Source organism: Temnothorax americanus, unplaced genomic scaffold (assembly GCF_048541705.1).
Source record: "Temnothorax americanus isolate GAGA-0224 unplaced genomic scaffold, ASM4854170v1 Scaffold8, whole genome shotgun sequence".
Lineage (NCBI taxonomy): Eukaryota > Metazoa > Arthropoda > Insecta > Hymenoptera > Formicidae > Temnothorax > Temnothorax americanus.
The window spans coordinates 2,247,526-2,269,544 of record NW_027509802.1 but is presented as its reverse complement, the minus strand read 5'-3'; the positions used below and the strand labels follow the sequence as shown (position 1 = coordinate 2,269,544).

Here is a 22,019-nt window from a genome sequence, read left to right as displayed (position 1 = left end):
AATGCGGAATTGATTTTTCCACGACGCGTTGTTTCAACAATCTTACATCTCCGAATCATAGAATAAAATTGGTTATTTTCATAATATCGATAACTCGGTGACGATTGTATACATTTGGCATTCTTTGTGTACGTTCTCACTTTGTGTGGAACAAAACGATGGTCGGGAAGACGTGTACAGACTGATCGATCGAAGACTATAGAGCTGCGGAAGATGGGGGGCTGAAGAGAAGGAGGAATGGGGTATAGCTGCACTGCTCGGAAGAATCGCTCGGAAACGCGAGATATATTGACCGGACGCCGCTATCACGGAATCCGTGCATTAATAACGCAGCCGGTCTTTAACCCGTAAACTTTGAAACTCGGACGGGGGTGCGATTAAGAGGCTTCCATAAGGCCGTTTCGTGCTAGCCACCCTCAACGCCCCGCTCGACTAGCAGGGGACTGATCCGCGCGGGGGGACGAAACGGCGAAAGGGAGTTATGGATGCCGTGGATCGAAGACTTCGCGTGAGACGACGGAAGAACGATCGTTTCGACGATTGCGATCGTTTGCGTTGCACGAAGTCGCGAAGCCGACGAGACAATTAGAACGGTTTATAATATTGAAGATGGTATCGACGACGGTAATTGCGGGGTAATAAACGAATGAGCGGCGACGTAAAGTCAAAGCTGGCTAAATAAAGTCGGCGATGCGGAATATGAAACGTATTGAAGAAAGAGCGTTTAATACTTGTTAGCTTCTTTAATAGATAAATTTGCAAAGGAGTTGAATAGAATAAGATATAGTATATAAGATATGAAATACGATTAATTACTTCATAGAGTAAGATACATTAGATAAAATAATTAAAGAAATTTCAACAGCCTGGCTAGCGTTATAGTATAATATAAAATATTAGTGTTAGAATATTTAGCGAAATTTTTTATTATTAGTTAGCTATCTCTCTGTTCTTACATATAAGTATGGGACTTTTAAGATTTAACATTTCTGAATATATCAAAGACAAAATTGCTTCATTGCACTTTTTTGCACAATATAAAGGTTAAAAGCAATAGCACATTAAATTAAGCAACATTAAGTATATAGCTGAATGGTAACAATGAACAAAGCGAAGATTCAAAACAGTCGAAATAATTGAACTCTTATAAAGATCAAAGTATAAGTCAAATCAAATAAGTCTAAAATCATAAACGTCAAAATAATAATAGAAGTGTATCATTATAGTAAGAATAACATTATATGTGTGAGAAAAAAGACGTTATACATTTCACATATCTCCATTTTCTAATTGAAATATTGCTCGAAAGATATCTAGCTTTATACGTGAAGGTAGATAGAGCGGCAGTACAATTATTTCCTATTTCACGTTATCTACACATTCTATTTTCTTGACGCATTTTTCTTGGTGTATTCAGCGCAGAATAGATTAGGATCGTCAACCAATTACTCGTCGTGTGTCTAGAGGGGGCTATCATCTACCATAGTCATCAGGTGCACATAAAAGAGCTTTTGACTGCTCTTCGTTGTCACTATCGTACCTCTTCAGCGCGCGTAGTCGTTCGGCGCGGATAATATTCAATTTCAGACATCTCTCTGCACGCGGCTGGTGCAATTTGCCTGACCGGCCGCGGAAGAGGGAAAAACACGAGCAAGAAGAAGGCGCTAGGCGAGACAAGCCGTGCCGTTCTCTCGAGAGCATCGTACGCGATTTCTTTCTACCTCGCTCGCAATTCGAAGGAAATTTTACTGCCGCGCCTTTCGTGCCCGCGTATAAACTGCAATAATTGCGAGCGATAGCGTACGCGACTCGCGCACGCGGTCGTTACGCGGAAACGGTATTAGGGAAGGATGCGAGAAGAGATGCTACGAATGCGCATCTCCGCGCAGCCGGGAATCAAGTGCTTCGTAGGTATGCGCATCGAGACGCGCGTGAAGGAAACAATGAACGGTGTAAGTTTCGCTGAACGTCGTCGACGACGTCAAACGCAAAATAAGCGCGCAGTGCGCGCACACGCGTTTTATTGCCGCGTAAAGACCCGGCAGAGCGCCGACACATAATGCAGCGCGCAGCCTGCAACGCGATGGTCATCGATGCGAATATTGCGAATGGGCACCGAGCACCGGCGTGTGTGTGTGTGTGTGCGCGCGCGCATATGACGAATCCACTCCGATGCCAGATGCGTTTACTCGCCGTCGGTGCGAACGGTGATGACCTGTCAATTATTGAAATGAGCTAATTATCGGTTCAAGTCGAGCCGCGGCGAACAGCTGCACCTTGTGTATCTTAAAGGTAACACAAGGAAAGGAGAAATAAAAAAGGAAAAACGTGGAGAAAGACGAGAGACTTCGGCGTAAATGCTTTCTGAATGTTTACGCGTAGCGCGTGCTGCACGTCTCGCGTCATTATCCGGTAGCATGCACCGGGTGTTCGACGCGAGTTTGGCACGCTGACGCGGCTGAATTCGGAATTTTCTGAGATTAATGACGATCGCGTGGCCCTCGCAACACGATCGATATAAAAGTCGGGAGTAATTAATTTTTTGCTACGTAGTCTTTATGATGGTCGCGATTCGATCGAACGTTGCCGATAATATCATTGATTTATGACGATCTGATAGATACTCGATAACATCACAGATGCCAAATATTATAACGATAAAGGCATGGCTAATTACCTTCTCTTATTTGTTAAACTTTCTACATTCTACCATAAAACAATACCGAAAAATCACTTTCAATATTGGCGCGGTTGAACAAAACGTAAAACGTAAAACAAGTTGCAATCATGCTAAATCTTAGCGTGACGCAGATTTCTCTGTCGTAAAAGGAGATAGTCTGGTTTTTTCGACCAGGTGATCCAAACGAGGTAGGACATTGTAGGAGACAAGGGATTGAAATCGTTCGACTAATGAAAGAAGAGCGAGGAGTGGAGAATTGGACGGCGGAGGGTACGAGAGAGCGAAAGAGAAAAAGAGAGGGAGAGAAAAGGAAACACGAGTCGGTGGAAGAACCTTATTTCGTTCGTTCATCCGCGGGAGTGCAGATTCTTAATAGAATACTCGATGAATGTATTTCTCTTACGAGACTAAGACCGGTTAGTACTCGGAGAGCCCCGAGGCTGGCGGAAGAGGAGGCGACAGCGAGGGGTGGCTACGACGGCGAGGGGAGAGGCGGGAGATGGGTTCTGAACGCGATAATAAATCTGTGCTTAGCTCCGCGACAATGGGCCGGATGGAGGAAACGGAAAGAAGGGTTTAAGCTGCGCGTCCTACTTACGCTGCGAGGATATTCTCAAATGGATCGCGCCCGAAGAGCGGATTAATCCGCCAGGAAAACGGATTCCGCGAACATTCGGCACGGAGGAGAGCACGGTCGGGTTTGATTCCCGCGCTCATACCTCGGCAGGCCGGTGATATCTCCGCGAGAAATCGGTGAAATGGCCCTCATTCTCTCGTCTTGGTGACAGTATAGTGCCAGTTCACATGCAGAGGAAAAAGCTAAGAGAGCTAAGTCTCTCGAAGCGTCGATGGGCAAGACACATACCACGAAGAATTTTATACCGTCGTTTCTCTTACAATTTGACATACTCGTAATTTCGAACAGTGAACGTCGCTTTACCACGGCGAAAGTTTCTAACGTTATAAAGAAATATATATTTCCCGTAGGTGTATAAAAAGAGTTGCAGAATTATCAAGAAACGTTGGAAACGTCACAAGTTTTGGAAACTGCACGGTTTTGCATCCTTCTCCCTTTTCTGCTACTGAATTTTGCTACAAACGGAGTTTTCCGCTCGTGCTCGCGGATTCCGAGTTCCAACAGAGCTTGACAGCCGGGAGTGTCACCGCGCGCATCCAGAAAATGTCGTCGGTTCGGTGTCACCCTTCCCGAGGTAGTGCCTCAGCTGAGCAGAGGGGATCACCTGCATTATACGAACAGATAAGACAAGAACACGTAGAATGCAGGCGACTGTTGGCCGTCCTTGGCTAGGTCGAGCGTGCGGCCTCGAGCATGCGGCATTGATTGAGCCGCATCTGTACCCTTGAATCTCAACTTTTCTTTAATGTCATTAAAATCCCGCCTAAGAGGCTAAACATTTCCACAACAAGACACATACCGCGCACAATCCGGAATCTGTGACGGATTCTCTTGTACTCATTACCTTTGAGAATCGCCCGCTTCGCTTCACGCGCGACTCTTTAAGTATAGTATCTTAAGAAATCGGCATGTATAATTGTGACAGATGCTACTATATTGAGCGAATGTTAAGTCAACTACGATATTATAATAAATATCATACCTATCATATATATATATAATCCTTCTGACATAACGGTATATCAATCTGCACAAACTTGCAGCCTATTCGAGTGTTAATCGTCAATCGCGGCATGACAACTCATGAAATTGCGGCAAATCGCAGGTAGGTATGTATTAAGATTCCAGGAGACACCAGGGAAGAGTCTGTCTTGTTACCGGTCGGAACCGGTCGATGAGGTACGACAGGTATGTCCGAGAAATGCCGTCAGCCGGCCAGCTGATCCTGGGAACAACGCCCCACAACGATTTCTTGCTGGAATTAGGGCCTCCTTGATTTAAGGCCGACCGACGCGTTTCTCACACCGGTTCACTATTTGCAAGGGCACCGGGATTCGATCCTTCGATTTGGTCAAACTGATGCTTGAGGGTTGTATTTGTATTAACAATTTGACTGATGTGGCAAATAAAATGGATAAATAGGAGAATATAAAGATCAATATCAAAAAATACAAATTAATTTAAAAGTTAATTAAATCTAACCGCTGTTTCTTTATAGGTATATGCAAAGCTGTTTTTTGAAAATAGCTTATATATGATTTAAAAATATATATATTTTTGTACAATATATTAATTAGTATTTATATCAACTATTGAAATTATACACTAATTGTAAGATAGGTTGAATTTTGGCTCTTGACTAAATTAGACAAATAACATGCATTCGAATGATAAGATTTCAAATATCATTATTTTTTGACCGCCAGAGTTGATGCCAGCACGGTTCTTCGTGCACCGGCGAACATCACAGTGTATAGGCAGGTGATATCGTGCTCCTTTTGAAAGGCGATCCGCCGAGCGGTTCCCAAGATCGTGTGTCGATTGGTCGGGATTGTTTGCGAAATTCCTTCGATAGTATTCGATGAATCTATTGAGGCACGTCGCTCGCGAGTCCGAAAGACTCGGTATGCCGCTGTCGGTCGTTAGGCGGGTCGCCTTTGCTATTAAGAACCCGCGGGTAAAACCGTCTCGGGAATCCCCCAGACGGACCATCACTTAGACGTCCGGCGCGGGTCCTGTCCTTAATTGTTTACAATTAACAATAATTAAGTAAACTTTAAATGCCCATTTCCGTAAATCGAGTAAAGGTAAGCAAAAAGTCCGGCTGATTCACGAAGCTTTGAAGGCGATGCTCAAATGTCAAGTCTGAGTACGTAGAAAGCTAGAAGCTACACGTTAGTAAACTTTAACTCTAGAGCGAGTGAATCGACAGTTTCAAAACAAATTTTGCAACAAGCCATTTTGCAACACAGATGAATTACGTTAACTGTATAAGAAATTAGCTAGCATTTCTTTAAATATTATTCTTATCAAATTTTCATTCAAATATCAATAAATACAAATTATAGCATTGATCAAATCTGTACATTTATTTTGCAAAAAAATTATATAAAAAATTTTCGACTTCATACACAAAAAACTGAATCAGTTTTGGATAATAATGAAAATGGCGATGACGTCACTCCGATTATATTACTATTTTCGTCGAGTCCGAACAAGAGGACCAATTTTCTCTGTAACAGCTTTACTGTGACGCAAAACGCCATTTGCAGGTAATTACAATAGCGAGACGAGCTTATTTCTTGATAGGAAGCACGCACGCTTCGTTCCTTGGCCACGTGGGACATGGGTGGTAAATCAGGTGGGTGTGGGCTTCAACGTTCAAACAAATAGCAAGTTTGTTCGCCGGGAGTACAATAGATGGAAACCGAATGATATGTCTAACTAAATACGTTACCGTACGCGTATCAAAGGGAGAACCGAACCTTTATGATGGTTTCTGGCTGGCTCGCGTCTCCGCAGTCTGCCGCTCGCCTTTCTGTGGTCACGTGTGTACACGTACACACACACACACACACACACACAACACACACACACACACATACGAATTTTACACGGGCCCGCGTCTTTGTACACACAGGCGCACCGAAGGTTTCCAGACGTTGCATCAATTGCAAAATTGAAATTTCAGCATCAACAATAATTATTACCATTGTCAATGCACCGACGCTACCTCCCGTTCGTTACCGGATCCGGAGTGGTTCTCATCAGACCTATCTTAAAAGCTCGATGGTGAAACTCAATTATTAAATTTGCTTTTAACGGTTTACGAGTCCTCATATGCACGACAATATTTCACTATATCGCTACTTTTTGAAAAATTGACCTGTTCTGATACTGTTAAAATATTTACAGCGTGATCTTTGTAATGTTATAAACTTATATTAATCTAACGAGAAGATGAACAGTTAAAATGCCTAATATACTTTCAATACTAATTCATCTGATTATCCATTTGTTCTTTTAAATTGTTGACGGAGGAAAGTGGTCACTTTACCGTACGTAAACTGAGCTACAGTATATTTTCATGTACTGCTAAAATACTGATAAATTAGCATATTGAGGATCGCTGACGATTTTAAACGTCAGATAGCGAAACCTTGCTTAAAGGTTTGGAAACATCGTGAAATAGGTAGGTGCTCGTAGCAGGGTAGCGCCATATTACCGTTACCGACGTATTGTCAGTGTGTGTCGCGTGCATTTGCCGTTTCCGGTTTATCCACCGTGTCGACGTTCAGTACCGCCAACGCCTCCGTCTATATACTAATATGTCAAAGGCAGACGGGGCAATAAGGACAATTAGCACAGCCTCTGTAACGCGCTGCTTGCCATCTTCTGAATTCCGTCGTTATTTGGAAAGTAGCTTTCTGCCAGCAGTACATACTTAGAGAGCAGTACATAATATATCGTGACGTGGAGTTACTTTGGTATCGATTCTTGCGTTTCCACAAAACCCTAGAAACGTCATTGCTTTTCCGCTCATCGCGAGAAGGAATCGGACAATTTCGAGAGTTTATCCGAGTTTGTATTCGAATAACATCTCGAACATATGGTGATAGAAACCCATCAATGTTTTAAGACCCGTCATTGATCATTTCGTGACAGTGGACACGTAGAGATACGGGGAGAGGGATCGATAAGCTGGTAAACTAATTAGCAGGTTCGCCGACAAAGACGATCTTTCTTCGGTAGCTGCGGCAATCGCGTTCGTCGCCAAGCTTTTTACATCGGCTTCCTGCCGATGCTTCCCGCTTCCTCCTCATCGGCCGATCGTCGTGTCTCTGTTCTATTCGGTTCTGTCCTCTCTCTCTTGGCATCAGCAGTGAGGCTGTTTTCTTTTTTCACGTCCATTTGCTCGCTTTTGTCCTTAACGCCGCGAAAGGCACGGTTTCCCACGGGAGACTCCTCGAGAGTCACTCTTTTTATCACGTACATGTAATCGCGTTAAGATCGCGCGATACATTTACGGTCCGAGAATCACGCTTTTAATCTTGCAGTAATTGCGCGACTTGATTTCTATAAAAATTAAGGTAGCGAATATTTTGTATCAACAGTTATTTCCTCTGAAATTATTATTGCTTAATTACGTCGTTTTGTTTGACTTTTGATCGTCTGATATTTTGTATCGTAAAACTTCTTGCAATAAATTCTTATTAAAAAAAAGTTTAACGCGATGATATATATATGTATTCTTTCTTATGGTACAGTTTTCGACTGCTTTCGACATCCTTAATGTTGGTCGACAGATGTGGGCCATCCGCAACGAAAGGGTTGCCAAGCCAATAAGGGGTGGTCGGAAGATGTATGCGCTAATAATCGAAGAAAAAAGTGTCCAATGAAAGAAATTTACGGCTGGCACTAATTAAGTAAAAGGGATTCAACCAGTCGTCTCCCTTTTATCCAGTCGCACTCGCTGGCCGCCGCTGGACCGTCCCAGCGGAAGGATTAATTAATTCAGAATATATCAATTAAGAATAAGGTTTGCTTTTCTGCGTGGCGACTCTCTCGCACCGTCCCTCGTCGTCCCTTCGCTGCGCCTCCTCTTCTATTGCAAATTGGACGTGAAAAATGACGCCTTGATTAATCTCGCGGATAATTCAAAAACGAAGGGGTTGCCGCGCCGCGCCGCAGCACCTCACCTCCACCCCCATCGTGCCGTTGAGTCGGATAAAAATTCAAGACGCGAAATTGCCAATCAACGAAGGGTGGGCGGCTTCAGAGGCGAAGGCGTCGACAGAGTGGTGGCGAAACCGATTCGCAGCGTACCCGACGGGTAATAACGTTAAAAAATTATCCCTCGTCTGAATTTCATCGGTCCGCTTCGACGCGCTCACTTCACCACGCTGAGTTTCGTCGTCATTTCCTCACCCTGCGCTAATTCACAGAAACTAATGAAGCAAAAGAACACGAAACATTAGAATGAGAGAATAAAAATATGACTACTGAAAAATTTAACAGCAGTAGCTAAGCTGGGGGAACGAAGATTTATCATCTTCAAGATATGACATTCAGAAATTATTTGCCAGTGGGCTAAAATCGATTTCTGAAATCAGAATACAATGTCATTTTTTATCCTTCTTCTTTTTCTTCATAATCAGATTTATACGCATATATACGGGTACATGTGTAATGACGTTATCTCTGACGTATTCAAAATTAACTATATAAATGACGTTAAAGTTGCAGTCATTGTGTGTGTATTGAACAAATTGTGTGATCTTTTACTCGTTACTTTTAATCATCACTTTTTATCGTTATACTTTTGCAACAAATCTTACTTTTTAATGTTTGATTTTACAGTTAAATTATATTCGATTTCTAACTTTGAAATGACTCTAAAAAATTCACACATTTTTAACCTGAAAGAAGCCCACATAAATATATTCTAAATTGCAGAGGTCCTCATCGGAGTTCTGTAGTAAACTAAATAAAAGTTAATTGAGTAAATGAAGATTTATTCGCAATAAAACGAAGTTGTCGTATAAAGTGCGAAAAGTAAGACTGTGTGGAAAGTGTAAAATACGATTCTCCAGGGTATTCGGACGCTATCCGCCATTGTTTAATAAGACACCGGACTACCGAGGCGTTGAAGGCAAAGAAGGGTTTGAGCATGTCAGAGCGAAGTAATTAAAAAATGTACCGCGATAAAATAATATTGGCTACAAATTGCGTCGTGCTCGGCGTAACCCCTTTCGTCTTTTATATAAGATATAAAATTTTATTCCCTTTCTCCCTGTGTTCCATTCTTTCTTCCCTCCATCCAGACAGCGGTTCTCACTTAAAGGATATTTACTCGTCCATATCTTCATTTACATTAGGAACAAATCTTAATCTGGAAATAACCGCCTTAACTAAGACGCACTTTCATTGCTGACGGGTCACCCGCATTAACGCTATTTTAATTTATTCCACGCAAATGAGAAGATTTAGAATTATCCTCAGAATTACACTTAATGCAATTTAACATTATAATGACAAGATATATGTATACGCTGTTTTATTTATTGCTATGACTGTCTAGGTTAAAAAAAATCAAGGTTCTAGGATTAATATAATACCATGTAATGATCCATGTATACGAGCTATACATAGTGATTCACAATTAAAATATAAGAACTGTATCTATGAGACACCCATGATATATTTCACGTTGATTATGTGTTTCATTGCATCGAAGCAACAGTCGCGCCACTTATTATATACGGGTGCGCACACACCTTGATAGCTACCTACGTATATCTAAAAGGTACAGGTATGTATATGCACACACAGCCTCTAGGCGTCCGCTCGTTTTCATCCCGGGAAGGCGACGGAAACGTTATGCAAATGGGTTTTTGCGGGGAGAACTTTCGTCGGCAACGTAAAGAGAGACAGAAAGAGAGGATAGAGAGAAGCGGAGGATACTCGGCGGGGTTGAAGCAGGACGAATCAGTCTCCTCCGCCTTCTCCCGCCGCGGGATCGGCCAAGAGCCCGGATCATTTTTACCGAAATTAAATCGAAAATTAGACTCGCATTAAAATGCGCTCTCGATAGGGCTCGCCCGAATCGCCGGTGGCTGAGCAAGCGGAGACGGCGCTCGTACCCAGGAGCGAGGAGGAGGCTCATGAGGAGCGGCCGCGAGGATCCGACGAGGACGCGAGGATATACAAGGGACGAGAAACAGAGAAAGATAGATAGAGGTAGACAGAAGAAGCTTCGGGGGTTTAAACCGAAGGAATTCCTTGCTCATGCAAATCGGAGATTCGTAGGAGTCGGAGAAGATAGACGGGATTGTATGAGTTAATCAGGAGCCGCTCACGCGGAAGCCGCTAGCGGAAGAGCGCAGTTGAGAACCGCTGCGAAGTAAGAGAATGTAAGGGGCATTAGAGATCCAAGACATTCTTTGGATTTTCGATCGGTCTGACTCGTCAAGGGACTTTCGGATTATCTCTCTTGCAAAAACTTGAAGCTGCAGTGCCTTAACAAAATCGGTATTCAATTTAATTAATTCAGAGATAGATAAATTAATTAAATGTTATCTCAAATTTTGATTTATTTTCGTATTATCAACCAAACTTGTGGGTAAGCCGTTTTGGTAAGGTAAACTTAAAGAAGTATAAGACGTTGAACGGATGGAAAAGAATAGAGAGAAGAGGGAAAAGACTAAGAAGAAGGACGAAATGAAAAAAGTTCGCTCACGCACAATCGCGTATAAATCAGGGTGGTTAATAAGTAAAAGCAAAGGGTTAGGCTTCCATGGTGATGCTGGGTTTAGTAGAAGGTATGGGGGATGCGCTTATACGGGGGTTGGATCTGCACCAGGTCCAATTTACGATTCATTTCGTCGAAACGGCCGCCACCGTCGGTGCGCCTTATATCGCCATTTTACCGATCTGAATAATTAATTTTAATAACGAATTTCTATCCGCCTCCCCCTCCGAACGCTGTACCCCTCGTCGAACTCCGTTACTAACCGCTCGCCTCGCTCGTTCCTCGTGAGCGAGAAAGCGGATGAGGAAAACTCCTGCCTCGGACGTTTGACGTAAAGCCTCTATTGTCGGATACATTTTTAATCGACGAGGGAGGCAACGAGCGCGGTTCACGATCCGTCCGCAGCTTTTCTGATACATCCCCCAACTCCCTTCCCGCCCCGCCGTCTTAAACCCGGAAATCAATTACGCGACTTTCCAAGGAGAGTTCCTCAACGTGATACGTAATGCTGCCTTTCGTTGCGATGCTTTCTGTTGCACATGGCCTTTAAGAAATTTCCTTTATCGCGCTTGGTCGCACTTTGTGCGGCGCAATTTAACTGCGAATGTTTAATTTCTTTGCGACACAAAGTATGATACTTTATTAGAAGAAATGATTATGCCAAATGCACACATTTATAATAGAGGGAAAAGCTTGAGCAAATATTTAAATTTTTATTCACTTATTACCGTTTAAAAATCAGTGCGGCCCTCCATATAACAAATGAAACAGTCTGGAAGCCGCGATATGATAAAGTCATGCATCGTACACGAGACGAAAGGATATTTATATGAGAAATAAACAACGGCGCGCGGTGCGCGCCGAGCATTAAACCGATCGATTCAGTATTACGATCCGTGTACGAGAGATCGGATCAGCGATTGGATATATTTATACGAGGCAATCGGCGCGCGCCGACACGGCCGTTCTTACGCGCGATTAACGATCGCGGACGTTAAATCGCTGACTTTCGAAGAAGCTCGCTATCTCCGTTATGTCCGCGGTGATACACGAGCCTGGAGCGGATAGTTAATTGTCGGGGAACTCTCTTGTCAGTTATGGCATTCCGAAAGCCTTCGATCGAGGGGAACGTTGCACTAAAGTTAAAGGACGAACGGGCATTATTTCCAGTGTATTATCGAAGCTTGCTTTTATAGCGCGAGATTATGGACGTACGTGGCTATTAAGCGATCGGGACTGCGAGCGGCAATCGATTTTCCGTCTCTACCTTCGTAGCAATCTTATTTGCAAAGCGAACTGGAAATTATCATGATAAAATCTAAAATTGGATTTTTCATATTTCAAAATAGAACTTTTATTATAGGCAATAATTTCCACCTTTTCTTACGTATATTATATGATTCGTATGATTCGTTCAATAATCGCGATAGCCAATTCGGATTCTTAATATTTATTTTAGTTTGAATTATTTTTAAACTTAAAAAACTGACTTTTCTGAGAAAATATAATACGTCTAAATTTTTTCACATTATTATCTAGAAGGAAATTTCGTATTTCAGATATAAGATGTTCGTCCCTTCATCTTCAATTCGTTGTACTGTTTTTGTTTCAAAGGTAATGTGAAAAAATTAAATATTTTCTCAATTTCAATTTCGCATTTAAGAAAGATTGCATAATGGCTTACGTGTGCATATTTCAGAAAAAAAAGATATACGTAAACGGCGAATGCATTGGGCGATCCACCAACTCGGTTCGCCATGATCTTACGACCGTGCAGTATTCGGCGTGGTATTGCGACGGTAGACAGTATTGTGGTGGTGGTGGTGGGCTAGTGATATACAACGCTATCACCCTCGTATTTACTGCAGTGTCAAACCAGGGCGACAACTTGGTTACAAATTAGTGCTTTACACCGCGCGCACGGCCACGTCCCGCTTTTACACCATACGCCCGTTGTGTATGTATATTACGGTGTATACGTATGCACGTATATCGGTGCCGGCTTCTCCGACGAGGTATACGAGTCTCGTATGTTCATGTTCCTGGCAGCTGCGCGGCAGAACCTTGCCAATATTGGTTCTCAATTTAATGATCGGCCAATTGCGCGCAACTTTCCCTACGTGTTCTCGCCGAGGGAGGTCGTAAGCTCGCAAGCTGCTACTTACCAATTGCATCAGTAAGATATTTCAAAGGCGTACCAAAAAGTTTAAGAATTTCCTAAACCGTTGTACAAATTTTTAAAGCCCAATCGTGTAGATGAGTAAATTATTGAATGTTTGCAATGATTATTATAAATGTGCTCCATACATTTTGCATAATATAAATATGTATATAGCACTTGATACAGTGACACATTAATAAATGTAGATGCATCAGTTTTTTCTGCGATACAATTTAAAATGTTAAATGATTTTCTTAATACCGCGAATGTAATAAAAACCGAAGATAATTATCCACAACTGTGATCATTCTCAAGATCGTTCTATTCGAGACGTATAGTAACGAAGCACATACAGATAGGGAATCTTTCTCGGAAGTAAATACAAGATCGATCTCGAAGGAGAAAGATCGGCTTGGCTCTAGAAAAGCCATCGGACGCGGCGCAGTGAGATTTCACGCCGTATCCATATCACGGCTTTTAAGATCCTGCCTGAGACTCTGAACCAAGATGTATAGCATCGATGGCTCGATAGAGGGGACTGAGAACCTCTCTCTTGCCTTGTGGAGGAGGCGATATATCAGCCGCGGGTCAACAATGTGTAAGCGGTATCGTTCTCGAACCCCCAGGTCGAGCGACCTAAGTTCGCTCTCGGTGACACTTCTGGAGTTTCTGCTTCTTGGACGGTACACACTCAAGATATATGTTATTGGCCGCGCGTGTGGGTGCACGCTGTGTACACGCATATAGTGGTGCGGACCTCAAGTTCTTTGGATGCTACGTGTAGATTCGTCGAACGAAACTTTGAGTTATCTCGAGGCGATCAGCGTCTTGAGAAATTTTAATTATCTTCCTATTATTTGATAAATCCTCTTTCGACAAAAATTGAGGGGTAATAAACATTTCATGGTCGAGACGCGGGTAGTTAAGCCAATTAGTCTGACAATATAAATAGTAGAATCTAAAACAGGTTTCAAATTAACTCATCATTTGATGATTGTATTTCCGTTCAATTATTTTAATTATTATTATTATTATTTAACTATTTAACTGTTCAGAAGTATGCCATTAGAGCCCGTAGCTGTATAAGAACATCGTGATCCTGAGTTATTTCTCAGTGCTTATCCACACACACACACACACACACGTGACAGAGGAAAAAAGCGTGCCTGGCTCGGGCTACCAAAATTTGGCCCGTCATTAGCGCGAGTTGATAAGTGTCGCGAAGTGCGTCATGCGCGCGACCGCTTGATCCGCCGGCATTAAAAGTCAAATGCAACAGATCCATTCACTGGCCATAATTACGAGGAAGCCCGGTTGCCGCACGCGTAAAAGTGTTCGTTATTAAAAAGTTTAAATGTCTATTAATTACTCGACGTTATGCCGGGCCGCGCCGAAGAACTGTATAAAATGCATTTAATTATCGCGCCGTGCTGAATGAAGGAAATCAATGGGTTTCCCTTTAGCGAACCGACGGCGCTGGCGAATGTTTCTTTTTTTTCCCCCCCTCAAAACCTCAATTTGCTGGCTACCGCGTTACTTCACTTCCCCGCATCCACCCCCGTTTACCCTTTCCAGTTACGCCCTCGTGAACCCACCCATCGGCCGTGTCGGTAATGAGGGCGACACCTGAATCCGTGATTACATCGCGGCAATGAAAAGCAATTTGTCGATTCACAGCACGATGGACCCGTTCGATACCGCTACCGCAATTTCGCACTTTTTACGAGTGAAAAGCCTCCCGCGCACGGGAGGCTCCCGCCCGCCTCAAAATAACGTCCTATCCCTGTATTTAATGTGGGTCTTTGAAAATTGTGTTGTTTGTCGCGTGAGACAAACATTATTTAAAAGTCGTTAAAAATATTAGTACACTATAAAAATAACTGGATACTCATAGTATATCTCTCTGACACTTTCACAGAAAGAAGTCGTAATAATGCAGAGAAAACCTTAAAACGATATATCGTATACTTATGTTCTTTATAATAATCTCAATATTAATTATAATACGTGATATAAAAAGTATTTAATTCGTATCTTTTTCAGGAAAAGCTATAATTTTATTGTGCAGTTTCATTAATCGATATATCTCGCGTCGCTATATATCACTTGGCAAAATTCTGCGAACATCGGGATTCTGCGAACATTTCACGTTCGAAATCCCACTATTCATGCGGATATTCGATACTGATATTTTAAAACAGTTAAAGACCGTTGACGGTCGGCGGAATTTATTCTCGGAATGGAGAAAGAATCGGGACCTATAGGTGTTGCTTTGCAGCTCTGCTTTGTCGTTGTCAGTGAGCCCGGATCGCTACTACCTTATATTTCACGTCAAAGTCTTTCGCATTCCTGAACGCCACCTGATCCACGTATCTCCCTTCGAGGCCCGGCTTTCGTGGTCCACCGTCGAATTCGAGTTCGATCGTGCGCGCGACGCGCCTGGATAACGCGCCGTAGAATCTTATTTCGAGAAATCGAGCCCGATCGTAAAGTGCAATAACTTTTTTCGACGCCCAACTCGACGTGCTGGTGCGTATCGTATCTATACGACGATCAAATTATACTCTCTCCAAATCCGTCAGCCGGGCAAAGCGTTGAATGTGTGCGCATCGACGCAAAACAAGCAGGTGCATTAAATATCAAATGCATCTGTAAGTATTATAAATACAGCAATTATAAAAATACAAATATTTTATATAATCTTTTATAAATCTCTGTTCGTCCATACACACATGCACATTTAAGTATATTATTATACGTATGAAATTTTTCCTATTGCTTTTCACGGTTTTGTTGAAATATCTAAAAATTTTACTAAATACAGATATATCTGAAAATAATTATGTTAAATCATCTAAATAATTATATTGAAAGCTCAAACATAATAATAATGCTGCAAAAAAATTTTATAATATAGCAACCAGCTTGAGCCTTCAATATAATTATTTAGGTGATTAATATAATTATTTTCAGATCCGTATCTGATCTAATTTTTATATTAGTTCAATAAAACCATTCTTTCAATAAAACAATTCTTTCTGTGCATGTACGTATATAAGTAGAGAGTTCACTTCTTGTATAATGTTTCATATAAACGTCATAATTTTCTATTATAAAATAAAAACAATACAGTAAATTATTAGCCACTATCCGGATTCCATCGATTCGAATAGCTCAAATATTTCAAATTTAAATGATTTGACGAATCCAGGTTGAGTTATTGGACTATCCGGTTAGTCTGTAGTCTCTTCCCGTAAGAAGACTGTATTATCTGGAAATCCAGCCATATCACGCCATTTCTAGGTTCTGAAATGATTTAAGGAACGATATCGATTCTCGTGACGGGGAAGAGTATAGCGTACACACGTTCGATCGGGATACCTTAGGTCGTGGATATTTTAGGTGATACTGAGGGTACCGGTCGCTCCCCCGGTGCGAAGACGATTTAAGGCCTACTGGTTGGGCCCAGCACACCCATGGTGGTCTATATCAAGACAGAGAATCCCCTCGATACAATCCTATACCCCATATCAAGCTTATATACCGCGTAATGCCATTCGATCTCATTCCTTTGCGAAACTTAAAATTACATTTAATAAATCATTCAGCTTCCTCTTCTTCTTGCGAATAAGCGTTTGTAATAATAATCATAGTTACAGAATGATAATAATAAACTAGATGTCTTTAATATATGTATAATATAATTTGGTTCATTAATAGATGGAATATCTCTTCAATATTTAACTTGGTTAATAAACGGAACTTGAAATAAAAATACATTTCTGATTGCAAAAGTAGAAGATCCACGTGATCTAAGTTTCAAAAATAGAATTGCAAACAAACAATGCGCGCTCTCCGCGATGAGAAGATGCACGATGCATCACGATGCTGCATGATACACCATCTCGAAGCGGACGATCAAAAGGTGAGGGGTGGCCCGGACCAGGGCGGGAGTTTTGGTGCATTTCGGTCGCCAGCGATAAAGCATTTTTATGTCCTTCCTGGCCGTTTGATTTCGAGATTAGCCGGGAATTTTGGGCGAACCCGCATATCACGGTGATTTACATGAAACCGGCGTTTCGACGAGGAGGCGGCCGGATAAAGGTAAAATTCTCTTAAATTTCAAATTTATACGCGCGGTCTTGTCATAATCTTGATTCTGACGCCCGGTCGCGAAGCTATTCGCTCGTTCTCCATCCCGCGTCGACACGGTGGGCTTATTTGTCAAGAATACTTGCACGTCGCGAGAATTCGAAAAGAAAGTAATATCGGGGGGATAAAGAAGGGAGAAAAGCGAAAGTAATGCCACAAAGAGTAATAATACTCTAAGTCACAAGATGACGACAAATTGAAATTTCAACGTCAAAATAAGTCGACTTAAAACCTCTATAAAATTTTATCTATAAATTGATTATCTCGTCTTCTCCAACGATATTCTACTTTTCCCAAAGTCGTCCATTATTTTAACTCTTCGAATTGCTTTGGCAGAACTGAGCATTTGGCATTTTAAATACGGGCTGCGAAATATCAATGGTATAGCGGCCGAAGATCGTCGATCGAGTACAAATTATCCGCGGGTCTCGTATCGTGTCCACCAATAATCGTTACAGACGCGCGCGAGACCAAAAGAAGAACATGAGAAACGAAGAAATAGAGGCGACACACACTCGCAGAGTTCGCGCGCGACAGGTATATATATATACATATACACATTTTACCGATGCGGCAAACCCTTCGAACACCATCGGCGTATCGCCGCAACCCGAGAACTCGCTCGCTCGCTCTTTCGCGCTCACGGGACCCACCGTGGGCCCATAAATATCTCATTTTTATTTTGAATGGGAAAACGAACGATGGGTCGATGCCGCGCTTCCCTACCCCGCACTAAATCAGCGTTACTTTATTAAGTATTACCTTTAGTTAACAGATACTTAATCAAAAGGTGCACGCGGTACGCCACTAATTTGACTTTGGCCCCCATAAATATTCGGGGACCGCTGGATGTACGGGTCTGCGCGCGGTCGATGGTACCGGCCATCGGGTTCGGCCGATGTTGTTGCGCCCGAAATACCGGACCGATGGACGGACGGACGGACAACCAATGGCTTTTGTACCGATAAAATACTTCTGTAATTAAATGCGAGCGGCACGCATTCATCTAACTGCCTATGCGCGTTCCCGCGACGTACGTTATTGATCACAGCTTTCGGGAATTTATAAAGCACGGTCGATGGGACGCGCGGGATGCGTTCGGATAGGGAAATGAACGGCCGGTAAATCGAGAGTGGCATTAGGGTTACATCATTTGTTACTTTGTTGACCGTTCTAACCCGACTTCTTTACGGTCTGTTTCATATATTGTAATACACAACTTTTTAATAGAAACATTTGTCGCGTATTACAAAATATGATAATCCATGGCGATCTTTTCGTCAGTCTTAGAAACGCATCAAAGCTCGCGAAACGTCTTATTAAAACTGAATACAGATATAGTACGAGCGTACGATATGTTTCTGTCATTCGGTATATTGTTCTTTCGCGGAAGTCGAACGATCTCAGGGTGTTCGCTGCGCGATTATACTCAGCGGGACTGCGCTGTAGCTGTATAGTCTCCTCGTTTATTGTACATAGGGACGCGGAAATTGTGTGGCCAAAGCAAAGGCGGTCGGCTCGCGGTTCGGTAAACACTAAACACTCGTTAGCGTATAGATTGAAACGCAATCTGTATTCGGTGCGGCTACTACGGCTACGGTCGAGGAAGACGAAGGCAGACGCCGAGAAGCGACGCAGACAAAGAGAGCCTGGGCTAACTCCGCGGCGACGTGGAAGGGAGAAAGGGCACGTCGGGGGTTGCCGGCGGAAGGGTAGGTTCCACAGCCCAAAGAGCCCGAGGCCCCCCACTAATTGATTTGTGCTCCAGCTTCAACGGCCCTCTCTGACTCCGTTCTCTATCTCCTCCCTCTCTCTCTCTCTCTGTCCCCCTACCCCTCGCAACGCCGCACACTCATCGGGACACCATAGGTAAATCCACACGCGCTAAATACGCTGCCGCTTCGGCTACCGGCCGCCCTTTCCTTTCCGGTGGAGGAAACAGAGGTCACTCCTTCTGCATCAAAGCTTCAAAGGACTGTTATCTTACAGGCACATCGTCGTGGACGGTTGCGTACTGGGGGTAGCTAATTGCGAGATACGCGCGCACTTTTGATCCCACCCTTCGGCGATCATTCAGCTTTATATAAGTTCGGAAACTACCACGAATCCGAGTCCCCGGATAGTCAACGCTTTGATATCAATTATTAATTTCACTTGAATCAATATCAGCGAAAATATCTATAAAACTTTTTTATATACAAGTTTTGTGTGTGTGTGTGTGTGTGAGTGTGTGTGTGTAAAAAATTTCAATATTCTAATTTCCCACGTAAGGTGGAAAATAATTACAAAACCTCATTAACTGAACGTTAGCCATATATGTCTTTATTTCGACTTTTTTCACGACAATGCGTATGACAATGCGCTAGGAGATCGAGAGAGGACATTTCTACCGCGTAATGATATTCGCCGTTAATTGCATAGTCGAGCGACGCCTTCGGATTCATCGTTTAAGATAGAACGTAACGAGGCGCTGGCGGACTCTTTGTTCCACCTTGGGGCAGTCCACTTTGCTTTCGTCCTGGATTTTTTCAGTCTTAGGTAATAATATCCTGAGTGACACAACGTCCTCTTTCTCCACTCTCCTCTCTCTCTCTCTCTCTCTCTCTCTCTCTCTCTCTCTCTGTATCCTTCTCGCTCTGTCCACGGGCTAACGCAAACGAGCTTTCGCGCAGCGTGTGATATCTCCATGCCTTTGCACGTGATGCGTATGCGCACGTACGTGGAAATAGGTATTTTACATATGTTACTTTGACACCGAGTCTGGTTAAGACGTCTCACGTCGGCGATGATTACAGCGGCGCGCTGCGCGACGACGAGATAAACATGATTCTGTACGCGCGGATGGTTTCGTGAAATGCGACCTAACCGTCATGCTATCGTCATTTCCTCAATATTTCAGGCAATCGGAATAGATTGATTGAAAACAATCTCACGTCATATCTTCTGTTTATCTATTCCAAGATTTTTAAATCCTGTTTTCTACCGTGAAATTATTTTATTGAATACCTATAAAGTAGCTAATCGTAAAACTTTAAAAAATGCAAACATTCTCTACCCCTATTGTTTTTAAACGGTAAATATCATAACTCGATTATATTCAAATTGCAGAAATACAAAAAACACTTTCTTTATTATATTTTTTATAAATCTATTGCAATTTTCCAGTCAAAGCAGCTTTCATGAATGTAATGTAACATTCAACTAGGTGTTTTGTCAATAATTTTCGCGGATATCACGCATGACAGTCTACCGTGTTTACACGTATTAGATGGTCGACGGATACATTTAGAGATCGCGGGCCGTGTCAACAACGATCACTACGAGGGCGAGCTCTGTCCTGGATAATTGGATGAGCTCTTAAACATTGCAAATTACCCCCGCGGCGACTTACTTATTATACTACGAATCATGTGGGACGACGAGAACGGGGAACCGAGGAGGCAGAACGGAAGGACGCACTGTCCGCGACTACGGTTGGCCGTTTATATTATAATTTCAAGCTACGATTACTTTGCCTTTTGTCTCTCGACAGGCGCGCGTCGCGGTCAAAGTTCAAAAGCTTACTTATTATTTTCGGTCAAAGCCACGCGCCCGCACCGCCTGGACGACCTTTTTCAAGCTGTCGCCCCGAAGGTTGCGGTTCGTTTCGCGGCCGCAAAACTGATCTCGCCAACATCCGTCCAAGAATGAGAGATCGCGCGCAATCGATAACTGTCATCCTAGTCGCACGGCTGCACGGAGATAAACTCGAAAATAACATCAAGCTTTCGTTCAATGCAAAAAAAATGCAATATTCGCTAAGAGTGGAATTCGACAATCGCATTCGAGTCAAATGGACAAATGCCTCGTGGAAATGGCCGCAAAGCGTAGCTATATCACAGATCGCTGATCTTAGCTTAACCCACGGCAGGGGAGTCCAGATTTCGCCTACGTAGTATTCAATTTGAGTGGAGCGAATTGCAGATTCTCACCGACTGCCCGCGGGCTTATTATCGCACTTTACCGGGTTGAAACATCGGGCGAAATTGCTTCTCTACCCTGGCCAATCCACCGCGTACAATGATTCTAGAGCGCGCTTTATAACAGACCGATATGATCTATAACCAAAAATACTCGGGATAGTTTCAACCAACAAATATGGTATGGCAAACGCGCTATATTTTTATATAATAATGATTATTTCACCGATATAGTCAGCAATTATATTATTATACTTCGATTACTTCGTAGCTCTTTGCATAATTTGTCAGACATAGTATTTAATTGGTTACTGCTGGTACAAAAAAATACAAAAAACAATTAATCTACTATTTTATTTATGAGTAAAGCGAAGTTATGGATCATGCGATATTATAAAAACATGAGGTCTCTCGGAGACGTAGAAAATTAATAACAGAGACTTAATTAAAGTCATCATTTATATAGGTTTCTTCTTTTTAAACTTGAAGACATGGACGAAAGCCAGAAGAGCAGGCCCGAGCGCGATCGAGAGGCCAAAGACGATGAATCGGCATTAATTGATCGCTCGCGAGGTACGACGAAACGATCGGTGGACCCCGTAGGGTGATGAGGGGGGGGGGGAAGCAACAGAGGGAGACGGCGGGGGATGCCAGGAGGTGAGATGGGTAGGGAGGGGAGGGGAGGGTTATTAAAAATGCCCTGAAATATCCGGCGGATTAAATCGTCTCATTTGCATAAGATACGGTCACCGTAAACGCGAATTTATGGATATGCGAACGTATAGATTCGAGACCGAACGGGATAACTGCTAATAAAGGCTCATCCTGGCAGCAAATAATGAGGGGGTCCCCTGGGTGGCGTGGCGCCACGATATCCGACTAAATATCTCGCATGAGCT

The 22,019-nt window shown here is 42.8% G+C and overlaps 2 protein-coding genes across 7 annotated transcripts in view; one reads left to right on the top strand and one right to left on the bottom strand.

Annotated features, from left to right (window-relative positions):
* Positions 1-22,019, bottom strand: part of LOC143907175 (uncharacterized) — a 568,709-nt gene that overhangs the window by 125,275 nt on the left and 421,415 nt on the right. The window lies entirely within an intron of this gene.
* The window catches only part of LOC143907178 (uncharacterized), a 240,418-nt gene that overhangs the window by 175,430 nt on the left and 42,969 nt on the right, over positions 1-22,019 (top strand). The gene's annotated exons all lie outside the window — the stretch shown is intronic.